At 36.2% G+C, this 12,961-nt stretch overlaps 1 protein-coding gene across 2 annotated transcripts in view; it reads left to right on the top strand.

Moving 5' to 3' along the window:
- Positions 1 to 12,961, top strand: part of ODAD2 (outer dynein arm docking complex subunit 2) — a 213,622-nt gene that overhangs the window by 19,719 nt on the left and 180,942 nt on the right. The gene's annotated exons all lie outside the window — the stretch shown is intronic.

Raw genomic sequence — 12,961 nt, 5'->3', positions numbered from 1 at the left:
ATATAGCATTTTAAGATTTGCAAAATGATATGCACACATATATAACATATATGTATATATTTTATATATAATCTATATATGTGTATATCTATATATCTACATATAATGTTTTATTTGGTCTTCACAACAACCCTGTGAGACAGAGGGAGTGGGGGAAGAGAAAGGAACATTTATAATGTTCCTACTATGTGCCAGGCACCATGCTAAGTGCTTTACAAAGATTATCTCATTTGATCCTCATAACAACCCTGTGAGATAGGTGCTTTTTCTGTCCTTATTTTACAGTTGAGGAAACTGAGGTAGACAGAGGTAAAGTGTCTTGCTCAGGGTCATACAGCTAATAAGTGAGTACAGATCTGAACTTAATTCTTAATTCTTCCTGACTCAAGGTTCATTGTGATACCTAACTGCCTCCCCAAAAGCAGATATTATTATTATCTCCATTTTATTTTGTTTTGTTTTTCAACTATGTAAAATGTTTCCATATTAGTCATTTTGTACAAGAAGACTTGAATAAAAGGAAAAAAATGAAAGAAAGAAAATGAAAAATAGCACGCTTCAGTGTATATTCATTCAATACCAGTTTTTTCTGTGGAGGTGGATAGTATGCTTCATCATTAATTCTTTGGAATTGTCTTGGATCATTGGATTGCTGAGAATAGCTAAGTTATTCACAGTTCTTCATCTAACAATATTGCTGTTACTGTATACAATGTTCTCCTGGTTCTGGTCACTTCACTGTGCATTAATTCATGTAAGTCTTTCTAGGTTTTTCTGAAAGCATTCTGCTTGCCATTTCTGAGAACACAACAATATTCCATTATAATAATGTACCACACTTTGTTTAGCTATTCCGCAATTGATGGGTGTCCCTTTGATTTCCAATTCTTAGCCACTGTGAAAAAGAGCTGCTATAAATTTTTTTTCATATATAGGTCCTGTTTCTTCTTTTTGAATGTCTTTGGGGTATAGACTTAAATGTAGCAGTGGTATTGCTGGATCAAAGGGTATGCACAATTTATAGCTCCTTGGGCATAGTTCCAAATGGCTCTTCAGAAATGTTGGATCAGTTTACAACTCCACCAATAGTACATTAGTGTCCCAGTTTTCCTACATCCCCTCTACTATCCAACATTTTCCTTTTTTGCCATATTAGCCCCTCTGACATGTGTGAGATGGTACCCCAAAGTTATTTTAATGTGAATTTCTCTGATCAATACAGATTTAGAGCATTTTTTCATAGCTCTATAGATAGCATCGATTTCTTTGTCTGAAAACTGCCTCTTCATATCATTTGACCATTTATCAATTGGAAAATGACTCAGTTCTCTGTATATTTGAGAAATGAGGCCTATATCAGAGATACTTATTGCAAAAAATTTTTCCTAGTTTTTGCTTTTCTTATAATTTTGGTTGCATTGGTTTTGTGTAAAAACTTTTAAATTTTATATAATCAAAATAATCTATTTTACATTTTTTAATGCTCTCCAAATCTTTGGTCCTAAATTCTTCCATTATTCATAAATCTGACAGATAAACTATTCCATGCTTTCTTAATTTGCTCATGGTATCACCCTTTTGATAGAAATCATGTACCCATTTTGACCTTATCTTGGTATACAGTATGACATGTTGGTCTGTAACTAGTTTTTTTCCATACTGTTTTCCAGTTTTCCCAGAAGTTTTTGTCAAATAATGAGTTTTTGTTCTAAAAGCTTGGTTCTTTGCGTTTATCATATACTAGCTTATTGTGGTCAGATAGTATATATATATGACCACACACACACACACACACACACACACACACACACATATACACTTTATAGTAATAAAGTAATTTGTACCTAATCTATTCCACTGATCCACCATTTTATTTCCTAGCCACTACCAGAGTCTTTTGAGAATTACTGCCTTAGAATACAATTTGGGGTTTGCTATGGCTAGATCACCTTCTTTCACATTTTATTTCATTGATTCTCTTGATATCCTTGAACTTCTGTTCTCTCAGATAAATTTTGTTATTGTTTTTTCCAGCTCTGTAAAATAATTTTTTGTATAGTGTGATTGGTATGGTACTGAATAAATAGATTAACTTAGGCAGAGTTGTCATTTTTATTATTTTGGCCTGGCCTACTCATGAGCAATTAATATTTTTTCAATTGTTTAGATCTGACTTTATGTGAAAAGTGTCTTATAGTTGTGTTCATATAGTTCTTGGGTTTGTCTTGGCAGGTAGACTCCCAAGTACTTTATACTGTCTACAATTTTTAAGAATGTAATTTCTCTGTCTCTTGCTGCTGGACTTTGTTGGTAATATATAGAGATGTTGATGATTTATGTGAGTTTATTTTATATACTGCAACTTTGCTAAAGTTAATGATTTCAAAGTAGTTTTTTAGTTAATTTTCTAAGATCTTCTAAGTATAACATCATATCATCTGCAGAGTGATAGTTTTGTTGCCTCATTGCCTATTTAATTATTTTAATTTCTTTTTCTTCTCTTATTGTTATAGTTAACATTTCTAGTATGATGTTAGATAATAGAGGTGATAATGGACACCCTTGCTTCACCCCAATTGTATTTGGAAGGCTTACCCCCATTACAGATAATGCTTGCTGACAGTTGTAGATAAATATTATTTATCTTTTTATTTATTCATATGCTTTCTAGTGTTTTTAATAGGAGTGGGTGCTATATTTTGCCAAAGGCTTTTTCTGCATCTGTTGAGATAATTTTATGATTTATGTTGGCTTTGTTGTTGATATGGTCAATTATGCTGATAGTTTTCCTAATATTGAACCAACCCTGCATTTCTGGTATAAATCCCACCTGGTCATAGTCATAGTGTATGATCTTTTTGATATATTGTTGTAATCTCTTTGCCATTATTTTATATAAATTTTTGCATCAATATTCATTAGGGAAATTGGTCTATAAAACTTTTTTCTCTGTTTTGGCTCTTCCTGGTTTGGGTATCATCATTGTCAAATTTATTGGCATATATTTGGGCAAAATAACTCCTAACAATTGTCTTAATTTCCTCCTCATTGGTGGTGAGTTTACCCCTTTCATTTTTAATACTAGTCATTTGATTTTCTTCTTTCCTTTTTTTAATCAAATTAACCAATAGTTTATCTATTTAATTTTTTTCCCACAAAGCCAACTTCTAGTTTTATTTATTATTCTGTGGTTTTCTTTTAATTTTATTAATCTCTTATTTGATTTTCAGGATTTCCAGTTTGATGATTAACTGAGGATTTTTAATTTGTTCTTTTTCTAGTTTTTTTAGTTCCATGACCAATGCATTGATCTGCTTTTTCTATTTTATTGATGTAAGTAATTAGAGATGTAAATTTTCTTCTAAGTACTGCTTTGGCTGCATCCCATAAATTTTGGTATGCTGTCTCATTGTTGTCATTTTCTTTAATGAAATTATTGATTATTTCTGTGAGTTATCCTTTGACCCACACTTTTTTTTAGGATTAATTTATTTAATTGTTGATTAATTTTTAATCTCTTTCCATTATCCATTATTAAATGTAATTTTTATAGCAATAGATCTGAAAAGGATGTGTTTAGTATTCCTACTTTTCTGTATTTGGTTGTAAGGTTTTCATGTCCTAATTCATGGGTCAGTTTTTGTATTAGGTGCCATGTACTGCTGAGAAAAAGGTATATTCCTGTCTATTTCCATTCAGTTTTCCCCAGAGATTTATCATATCTAACTTTTCCAGAATTTTATTCACTACCTTAAATATTTTTTGGTTAGATTTATGCAGTTCTGAGAGGGGAAAGTTGAGGTCGCCCACTGGTATAGTTTTATTATCTATTTCCTTCTGTAACTCATTTGATTTATCCTTCAAAAATTTAGATGCTATACTATTTGGTGCATGTGTAGTATTGATATGACTTTGTTTTCTATGGTACCTCTCAACAAGATATAGTTTCCTTCTTTATCTCTTTTAATTAGATCTGGTTTTGCTTTTGCTTTGTCTGAGATCATGATTGCTACCCCTGCTTTTTTTCCTTCAGATGAAACATAATAGATTCTGCTCCAGGCCCTTATCTTTACCCTGTATGTATCTTTCTGCTTCAGATATGCTTCTTGTAAACAATATATTATAGGATTCTGGGTTTTAATCCATTCTACTATTTGCTTCTGTTTTATTGCTGAGTTCATCCCATTCATATTTATAGTTATAACTAATTGTATATTTCCCTCCATGCCATTTTTCATTTGTTTATCTCCCCCTCTGTGTCACCCCTCCTTTCCCTCCTCACAGGTGGGTTTTTTTTTACTTTTGATCATTGCCTTCCTCAATATACCCTCCCTTTTGTCAGTTCCCTCTCCCCCTTCTATTATCTCACTCCCTTTTTACCTCTGTAGTTTGTTATTCTGTCTTTGAGCCAGCATTTGGGAGAGTAAGGTTCAAGCCTTGCGCACCTCCTGCTATCTTCCCCTCCATTATAATAGCTCTTTCATGCCTCTTTTAGGTGGGATAATTTACCCCATTCACCCCCTCCTCCTTCCAGTGCAATTTTCTTTCTTACTCTTTTATTTTTTGGGGGGGTATTATCCCATCAAAGTCATCTTATATCCATACCCTCCGTCTACATATACTCCTTTTAATTGCTCTTATAGTAATAAAGTTGTCAAGAGTTACAAATATTATCTTGCCATATAGAAATATAAACAGTTTAAACTTATTGAATTTCTTATGTTTTCTCTTTCTTATTTCTTTTTTACTTTTTATGTTTCCCTTGAGTCTTGTATTTGGAGGTCAAATTTTTTATTCAGCTCTGGTCTTTTAATTAGAAATGCTTGAAAGTCCTCTATTTCATTAAATGTCTATTTTTTGTGAAAGATTATATTCAGTTTTGTTGGGTAGGTGATTCTTGGTTGAAATTCCTAATGCCTTTGCCTTCTGGTATGTCATATTTCAGGTTCTTTAATGTGGAAGCTGCCAAATCCTGTATAATCCTGACTATAGCTCCATGATAGTTGAATTGTTTCTTTTTGGCTGCTTGAAATACTTTCTCTTCGATCTATGAGCTTGGAGTTTGGCTGATATTCCTGGGAGTTTTCATTTTGGGATCTATTTCTGGCAGTGATTGGTGGATTCTTTCAATTTCTATTTTTCTCTCTGGTTCTAATATATCAAGGCAGTTTTCTTTGATAATTTCTTAAAAGATATTGTCCAGGATTTTTTTTTTATTATGGCTTTCAGGTAGTCCAGTAATTCGTAAACTATTTCTTCTCAATCTATTTCTAGGTCAGTTATTTTTCTGATGAGGATTTTCACATTTTCTTCTATTTTTTTACTTTTTTGATTTTGTTTTATTGTATCTTGATGTCTCCTAGAGTCATTAGTTTTCACTTGCTCAGTTATAATTTTTAAGAAATTATTTTCTTCAATGAGCTTTTGTACTTCCTTTTCCCTTTGGCCAATTCTATTAAAAATTTTAATTCTATTTTTTTAGGGAGCTGTTTTCCTCAGTAAATTTTTATGTTATCTTTTTCCATGCTGTTAACTCTTTTCCAATGATTCTCTTGCATTACTCTCATTTCTTTTCCCAGTTTTTCTTCTACTTCTCTAATTTGCTTTTTAAAATCCTTTTTAATCTCTTCCAGAAATTCATTTTTGGGCGTGAGACCAAATTACATTTTTCTTTGAGGCTTCACAGGTAGCCATTTTGACACTTCTAAGTTTATGCCTTGATCCTCCCTGTCACCATAGTAACTTTCTATAATCAAGCTCTTTTTTGTTTTCTTGCTCATTTTCTGCCTTTTTTTGGGGGGGGTGACTTGGTGTTTTTATGTGAGAATTAGGCTCTCATGTTGTACTGTCCCAGGCTTTTTGTGCTGAGACTCTGGGTCTTACTGCTGGTTTTCACTGGCCTTCAGCGCTTAGCTCCTTGCTTTTTCTGAAAAGTAGGCTTCCCTTCTGGCTTGTCCTGGGGGGGTTACAAGGGAAGGCCTCCCTGTTGGCCTCCCCTTGGTGTGGGGTTTAGCTGCTGGCCTGCTCTCGGAGTGGGGCCCTGCTGCTGGGTTGCTGTGGAAACAGAGTTTCTCTGTTAGTAGGCCTCAGGGGTGGAGTCTCATTATTGGCCAGCCGTGGAGAGGGACTTTACTAATGGTCAGCAAAGGGTCAAGGCCTGGCTGGTGGCTTGTGTTAGGGGTGAGGTCACTGTGGTGGGGTCACTGCTGTGCTACACAGACTACTCACGTGCCTAGGCGGCTGCCAGTTTTCAGAAAGGTGGGGCCTCACTGGTGGATTGCCCCAGGCTTGCAGCCCTGCTATGAGGCTGGCTGCTGCTGCTGCTCCTGGACCTTGCTCCCCCATGACTCCAAAGAAACAGACCTTTTCTGCTGGGCTGGTAAGCTGCTTCCCTCCTCCTAGACCAATTCTGAGGTGGTTTTCTAGTTGTTTGGAGGGGAATGTGGGAGGGCTTCAGAGGGTTCCTTCCTCACTCTGCCATCTTGGCACTGGAAGTCCTGTTACCTCCGTTTTATAAACAAGGACGTGAAACTGAGAGAATTATTGACTTGCCCATGGTCATGCAGCCAGTAAATGTCTGATTTGAATGTAAGTTTTCTTGATTGGTGCTCCATCTACTATACCACCTAGCTGCCCCACTAAAAAAAAAAAACTTTGGCCCCATGCCTGCTCTCAGTAGTCAAATATGAATAATTTATGCTTGGTTACATATTTATATTTTTATTTAAAACCAAATATGCATGTGAAAGTCTGTGGTTCCCTCTCTAAAGAAGCGGTTAATATCCCTCAAGCTGAGGTCAGCCTCATAGGCCAAGGCTGTGGGAGCTGACATGACAGATATCAGAATTGTAGGAATTATCTTCCAGGAGGAAGTAATCCAGCCTTAAGCAGAATGCATGTCTTACTATTCCATAGTGTTTCAGTGGTAGCAAATTTGACAGCACTGCTTAATGGCTCCCTAAGAAAATACAAGAGAAGGTTGCAGGAATGTTACAGGAATTTTCAGTCACAGAGTTGGAAGAAACTTTACAATTAATCTAATCCAGGGGTGGAGAATCTGCGGCCTTGAGGCCACATGTGGCCTTCTAGGTCCTTGGGTGTGGCCTTTTCACTGAGTCCAAGTTTTACAGAACAAATTCTTTTATTAAGGGGATTTGTTCTGTGAAGTTTGGGTTCAGTCAAAGGTTTCAGTCTAGGTCATGAGGACCTAGAGGGCCACCTATGGCTTCAAGGCCACAGTATCCCCACCCGTGATCCAGCTCCCCACTTCATATAGGAATTCTCACTACAACTTTATTGATTTTATTCTGGAGGGATAAATGTTTGAACCCTTTTGATTATAGGGAATCCACTGCCTATAAGGAACCTTATTCTATTTTGGTTTAGCTTTAATTGTCAAAAAATTATTTTTTATGTGTCAAGCACACAGGCAGAGATGTGCTGGTAAATAGTTTAACAACCATCTCTCTCAGGGAAAAACATGTACTCCTGACGTACTTTTAAGTTTAGTCTGAATTACAAACACTTACTTAAATCTAGCCAACAACAAAATAATAAATCAAGACAATTTGTAGCATTTGTTGTTTTCCAATGTATAAATGTTCATATTGAAAATTTAACAATTGGCTCTCAGTCCACTGGGTTCAAGCTGGCTCCAGCACTCCCCTGATTAAGAGGAAAGTGTCATTGACATAACAATTAAAGAAAAACCAGCTCCGTTGCACAGGTGGGGACCTTCTGATGAGCCGTCTCATCTTGGTATAATATCATTTTGGATTATACACTTTGACTTTCTTTTTATGTCTGAGATCTTTCCTGTGCTTTCAGCACGTTGTAGTACTAATAGGCTTGTACCATGAACAAGACCCTGTATTTCTTCGGCTCACTTACCTGTATAAATGGACCTTGGAGACTGATTCCTTTTGGAAGCTATGTTTCCCTTCATGGACAGGAAACCAACACTCCTGCTCTGGCCTTCCTGGCTTTTTATTCTCCTTGGCTGCCTCATGATTTGAGCTGAGAAAAGATGGCTGTCATGTGGGTAGCAGTGTTACTCAATATACAGTGGTAAGATCATTCCATTGGGTGCTTTTGTTGAAGCTTCTAGATAGACTGGCAATTAAACATTTTTTGGGTGGAGGTCCAATCCTGCAATTTCATTGGTTTATGGAACTCCTAGTGAGAAAACTGTCAACCAATGTAGATTCTTTTATTCATTAAGCATTGATTGCTTATTATATGCCAGACATTGTGCGAAGCTCTGGGGATACAGAAAGAAGAAAAAAGATAGTCCTTGCCCTCATGGAGCTTATCTGTAATTTCTAGTGTTAGAAGATTGCCTGAAACATTGAGAAGGGTATATCATGTCCAGCTTCCCACAGAGGAAGTCTATGTGAGGCAAGACTTGAACTCAGGAAGGGTGGAGCCAAGATGGCAGACAAAAGACTCAGCTGACCTATCAGATTGGCCAACATGACAAAAAAAGGAAAATGATAAATGTTGGAGAAGATGTAGGAAAATTGGGACACTAATACATTGTTGGTAGAGTTGTGAAATGATTCAACCATTTTGGAGAACAATTTGGAACTATGCCCAAAGTGCTATAAAAATGTGCATACCCTTTGACCCAGCAATAGCACTTCTAGGGCTATATCCCAAAGAGATCATACAAATGGGAAAAGGACTCACATGTACAAAAATATTCATAGCAGCTCTTTTTGTGGTGGAAAAGAATTGGAAATTGAGAGGATGCCCATCAACTGGGGGAATGGATGAGCAAGTTGTGGTATATGAATGTAATGGAATACTATTGTGCTATAAGAAATGATGAACAGGCTGACTTCAGAAAAACCTGGAAAGACTTATATGGTCTGATGCTGAGTGAAATGAGCAGGACCAAGAGAACGTTGTACACAATAACAGCCACGTTGTGTGATGACTAATATTGATAAACTTAACCCTTCCCAGCAATACAAGGATCTAAGATGTCTTTAGAGGCCTCGTGATGGAAAATGCTATCCACATCCAAAGAAATATTGCTATTTTTTTTCTCTTCTGTTGAGTTTTGTTTCCTCTTTCTGATGGTTCCTCCTATTGGTTTTAATTTTTACTTACAACACCACTGATGTGAAAATGTGTTTAATAGGAATGTAAATGTATAGCCTATATCAGATTGTGCGCTGTCTTGGGAAGGGTGGTGGGGAGGAAGGGGGAGAAAAATTTTAAACTCAAAAGCATATGCAAATGATTATTGATAGATCAAAATAAATTAATAAAATTAAAAAAGAGAAAAGACTCAGCTGGATTCTCTCAAGTTCCCCTCCAAATAATTTTAAATAATGCCTCAAAACAAATTCTGGAGTGACAGAATCCACAAAAGGATAGGGTGAAATAATTTTCTAGCCCAACAGCTTAGAAGGTCATTGGGAAAGGTCTGTCTCACCAGGGTGAGAGTGGAGTGAAGGCTGCAACAGCAAACCAGGAGCAGGCCTTGGGAGCGACTGAATCAGCAGTGGCAGTGACTGCCCACAGATGATAAGGGGGTTGGACAACAGGTTAGAAGGAGAAGACAGTGGTACCATTGCTGGTACTGGGTGCAGTACTCTGTTGCATTGCTCATACTCAGATCTGGGTCACTGTCCTGGGTCACAGTATCAGGGTAAAGAATAGCACAAGCACTTGTGGCCCCAGGGGAGTGGTGACTCTGGTCATGGTTCCAACGCAGAAAAGAGTGCCTACGGTCACTCACAGACCAGGAAACAAGCCAGGAGAGTAGTGAATACACCTCTGCTTAGATCATACCACCTTAGAAGTACTGAAAACTTACAGATCCCCCCAGAACTAACTGTATAAAAATCCTGAAGCTTGGGACAGTTGCCCCTCTACCTTAGGGATCAGAGCCCAACTTTAAAGTTAAAAGTTAAGAAAAGGGCTGGAAAAATGGACAGATAATAAAAAAAAATCCTGACCATAGAAAGTTACTAGGGTGACAGGGAAGATCAAAACACAAACTCGGAAGAAGACAACAAAGTGAAAACTCCTATGTCCAAAGCCTCAAATAAAAATGTGAATTGGTCTCAGGCCCAAAAATAATTCCTGTCAAAAAAAAGATTCTAAAAATCAAATACGAAAAGTAGAGGAAAAATTGGGAAAAGAAATGAGAATGATGCCAGAAAATCATGAAAAGAGTCAAAAGCTTGGGTAAGGAGGCACAAAATAGGCTGAAGAAAATATCCTAAAAAACAGAATAGGCTATTAAAAGAGGCACAAAAGTCCAGTGAAGAGAAGAACATCTTAAAATAGAATTGGCCACATGGAAAAAGATGTACAAGTCACTGAAGAAAAGAACTCTTTAAAAAGAAGAATTGGCCAAATGGAAAAGGAGGTATAAAGCTCAATGAAGAAAATAATTCCTTAAAAATAAGAATTGGGCAAATGGAAGCTAATGACTTCTTGAGACATCAAGAAGCAAAAAGAAAAAAATCAAAATGTGAAAAAAATATGAAATGTCTCATTGGAAAAACAACTGACCTAGAAAATAGATTGAGAAGAGATATTTTAAGAACTTGAAAGCTGTGATCAAAAAAGAGCCTAGAGACATCATCTTTCAAGAAGTTATGAAAAATTTCCCTGATATTCTAGAACCAGAGGGCAAAATAGAAATTTCAAGAATCCATCAATAACCTCCTGAAAGAGTTCCCAAAATGAAAACTCCCTGGAATATCATAACCAAATTCCAGAGCTCACAAATCAAGAAGAAAAAATTAAAAGCCAGAAAGAAACAATTCAAATATTGTGGAGCCATAGTAAGGATTACACAGGATTTAACAGCTTCTACATTAAAGGATTGAAGGGCTTGGAATGTGATATTCTAGAGGCCAAAGGAGCTAGGATTACAACCAAGAATAATCTACCCAGCAGAACTGAGTATATTTCTTCAGGGGATAAATGAATATTCAACAAATAGAGGATTTTCAAGTATTCCTGATGAAAAAACCAGAGCTGCATAGAAAATTTGACATTCAAATGTAAGACTCAGGAGAAGCATAAAAAGGTAAACATGGAAGGGAAATCATAAGGGATTCAATAAGATTAAACTGCTTACATTCCTACATGGGAAGATGATATTTGTGACTCCTAAGAATTTTCTCACTATGAGGGCAGTTAAAAGTAGGAGTATACAGAGACAGAGGGCATGGATGTGAGTTGAATATGATGGAGTGATCTAAAAAAATAAAATTAATGGGTGAGAAAGAGGAATGCCCCCGGGAGAAGGGGAGAGGGAGAGTTAGAATGGGGTAAATTATCTCACAGAAAAGAGGCGAGAAAAAGCTTTTACAGTGGAAGGGAAGCTGGGGGAAGTGGTGAGGAAGGCTTGTCATTGGCTCGGAGGGGCTAACATACACACTCATTTTAGTATAGAAATCTATCTTACCCTACAGGAAAGGAAGGGAATAACAGAAAGAGGGGATACTGATAGAAAGGAGGGCAGGTTGAAAGAGGTGGTAGTCAGAAGTAAAACTCTTGAAAAGGGTGAAAGGAGAGAGTATGATAAGTGGGGGAAGTGGGAGGAAGGGACATACAGTTAACAATAGTAACTGTGAAAAATTTTTTTACAGAAAGTTTCTCTGATAAAGACCTCATTTATCAAATATGTAGAGAACTGAGCAAAGTTTATGAAAATGCAAGTCATTCTTCAATTGATAAATGATCAAAAGATATGAATAGGCAGTTTTCAAAAAAATTAATCAAAGCTATCTATAGTCATGAAAAAATGCTCTAAATCGCTATTGATTAGAGAAATGCAAATTAAAAGAACTCTGAGGTACTACCTTATACCTATCAGATTGGCTAGTATGACAGAAAAGGAAAATAACAAAAGTTGGAAGAGATGTTGGAAAATTGAGACATTAATGCACAGTTGGTAGAGTTGTGAACTGATTCAACCATTCTGAAGAGCAATTTGGAACTATGCCCAAAGGGCTATAAAACTGTGCCTACCCTTTGACCCAGCAATTCCAGTACTAGATCTGTATCCCAAAGAGATAAAAACAAAAAGGAAAAGGACCTATATGTGAAAAAAATATTTATAACAGCTCTTTTTGTGGTGGCAAAGATTTGGAAATTGAGGGGATGCCCATCAGTTGGGGAATGGCTGAACAAATTTTGGTATATGATTGTGATGGAATACTATTGTACTAAGAAATGACAAGCAGGATGCTCTCAGAAAAACCTGTAAAGACTTAATGAAAACCAGGAGAACATTGTACCTAATAATAGCAATATTGTATGATGAGCTGTGAATGGCTTAGCTATTCTCAGCAATACGATGATCTAAGACAATTTGAAGAACTTATGATGAAAGGTACTGTCTTATCTCCAGAGAAAGAACTTAATGGAGTCTGAATGCAGAGTGAAGCCTACTTTTAAGAACTTTTTTTTCCTCTTTCATCTGTGTTTCCTTTTACAACATGACTAATATGGAAATATATTTTGCATGACTGCACATGTATAACATATATCAAATTGCTTATGTTCTCAATGGGGGGATGGGAGGGAGGAAGAGAATTTAGAACTCAAAAATTTGAAAGACAGATGTTAAAAATTGTTTTTACATGTAATTGGGAAAAAATAAAACATTAAATAAAGAGAATGAAGACTTGAACCTAGATATTTCCTGAGACTAGCTCTATCTTCTGTATTGTATATAAGTTTTTTAAAAATTACTTGTTACCAGTTACCTGTTACCAGTTGGATGAAAGTTACCAGTAATTTTCACTTTCAACTCCAAACTTACTCACAAAAGGACTTTTTCTTCCCCTCTACTCCCATCAACATTTGGAGCATAAGTTAGTAAAATTTTATGCCTCTCATATATTGATTTTATATAGAACCTTTCCTACTTTTCTATTAATTGCCATTGTGACCACTGCATAAAGTTTGCAAGTAGTAGTCAGTTGAC

Source organism: Phascolarctos cinereus, unplaced genomic scaffold (assembly GCF_003287225.1).
Source record: "Phascolarctos cinereus isolate Bilbo 61053 unplaced genomic scaffold, phaCin_HiC Scaffold_1;HRSCAF=81, whole genome shotgun sequence".
Classification (NCBI taxonomy): domain Eukaryota; kingdom Metazoa; phylum Chordata; class Mammalia; order Diprotodontia; family Phascolarctidae; genus Phascolarctos; species Phascolarctos cinereus.
Note: the sequence above shows the minus strand (reverse complement) of the source record. Positions and strands in the feature narration are given on the sequence as shown.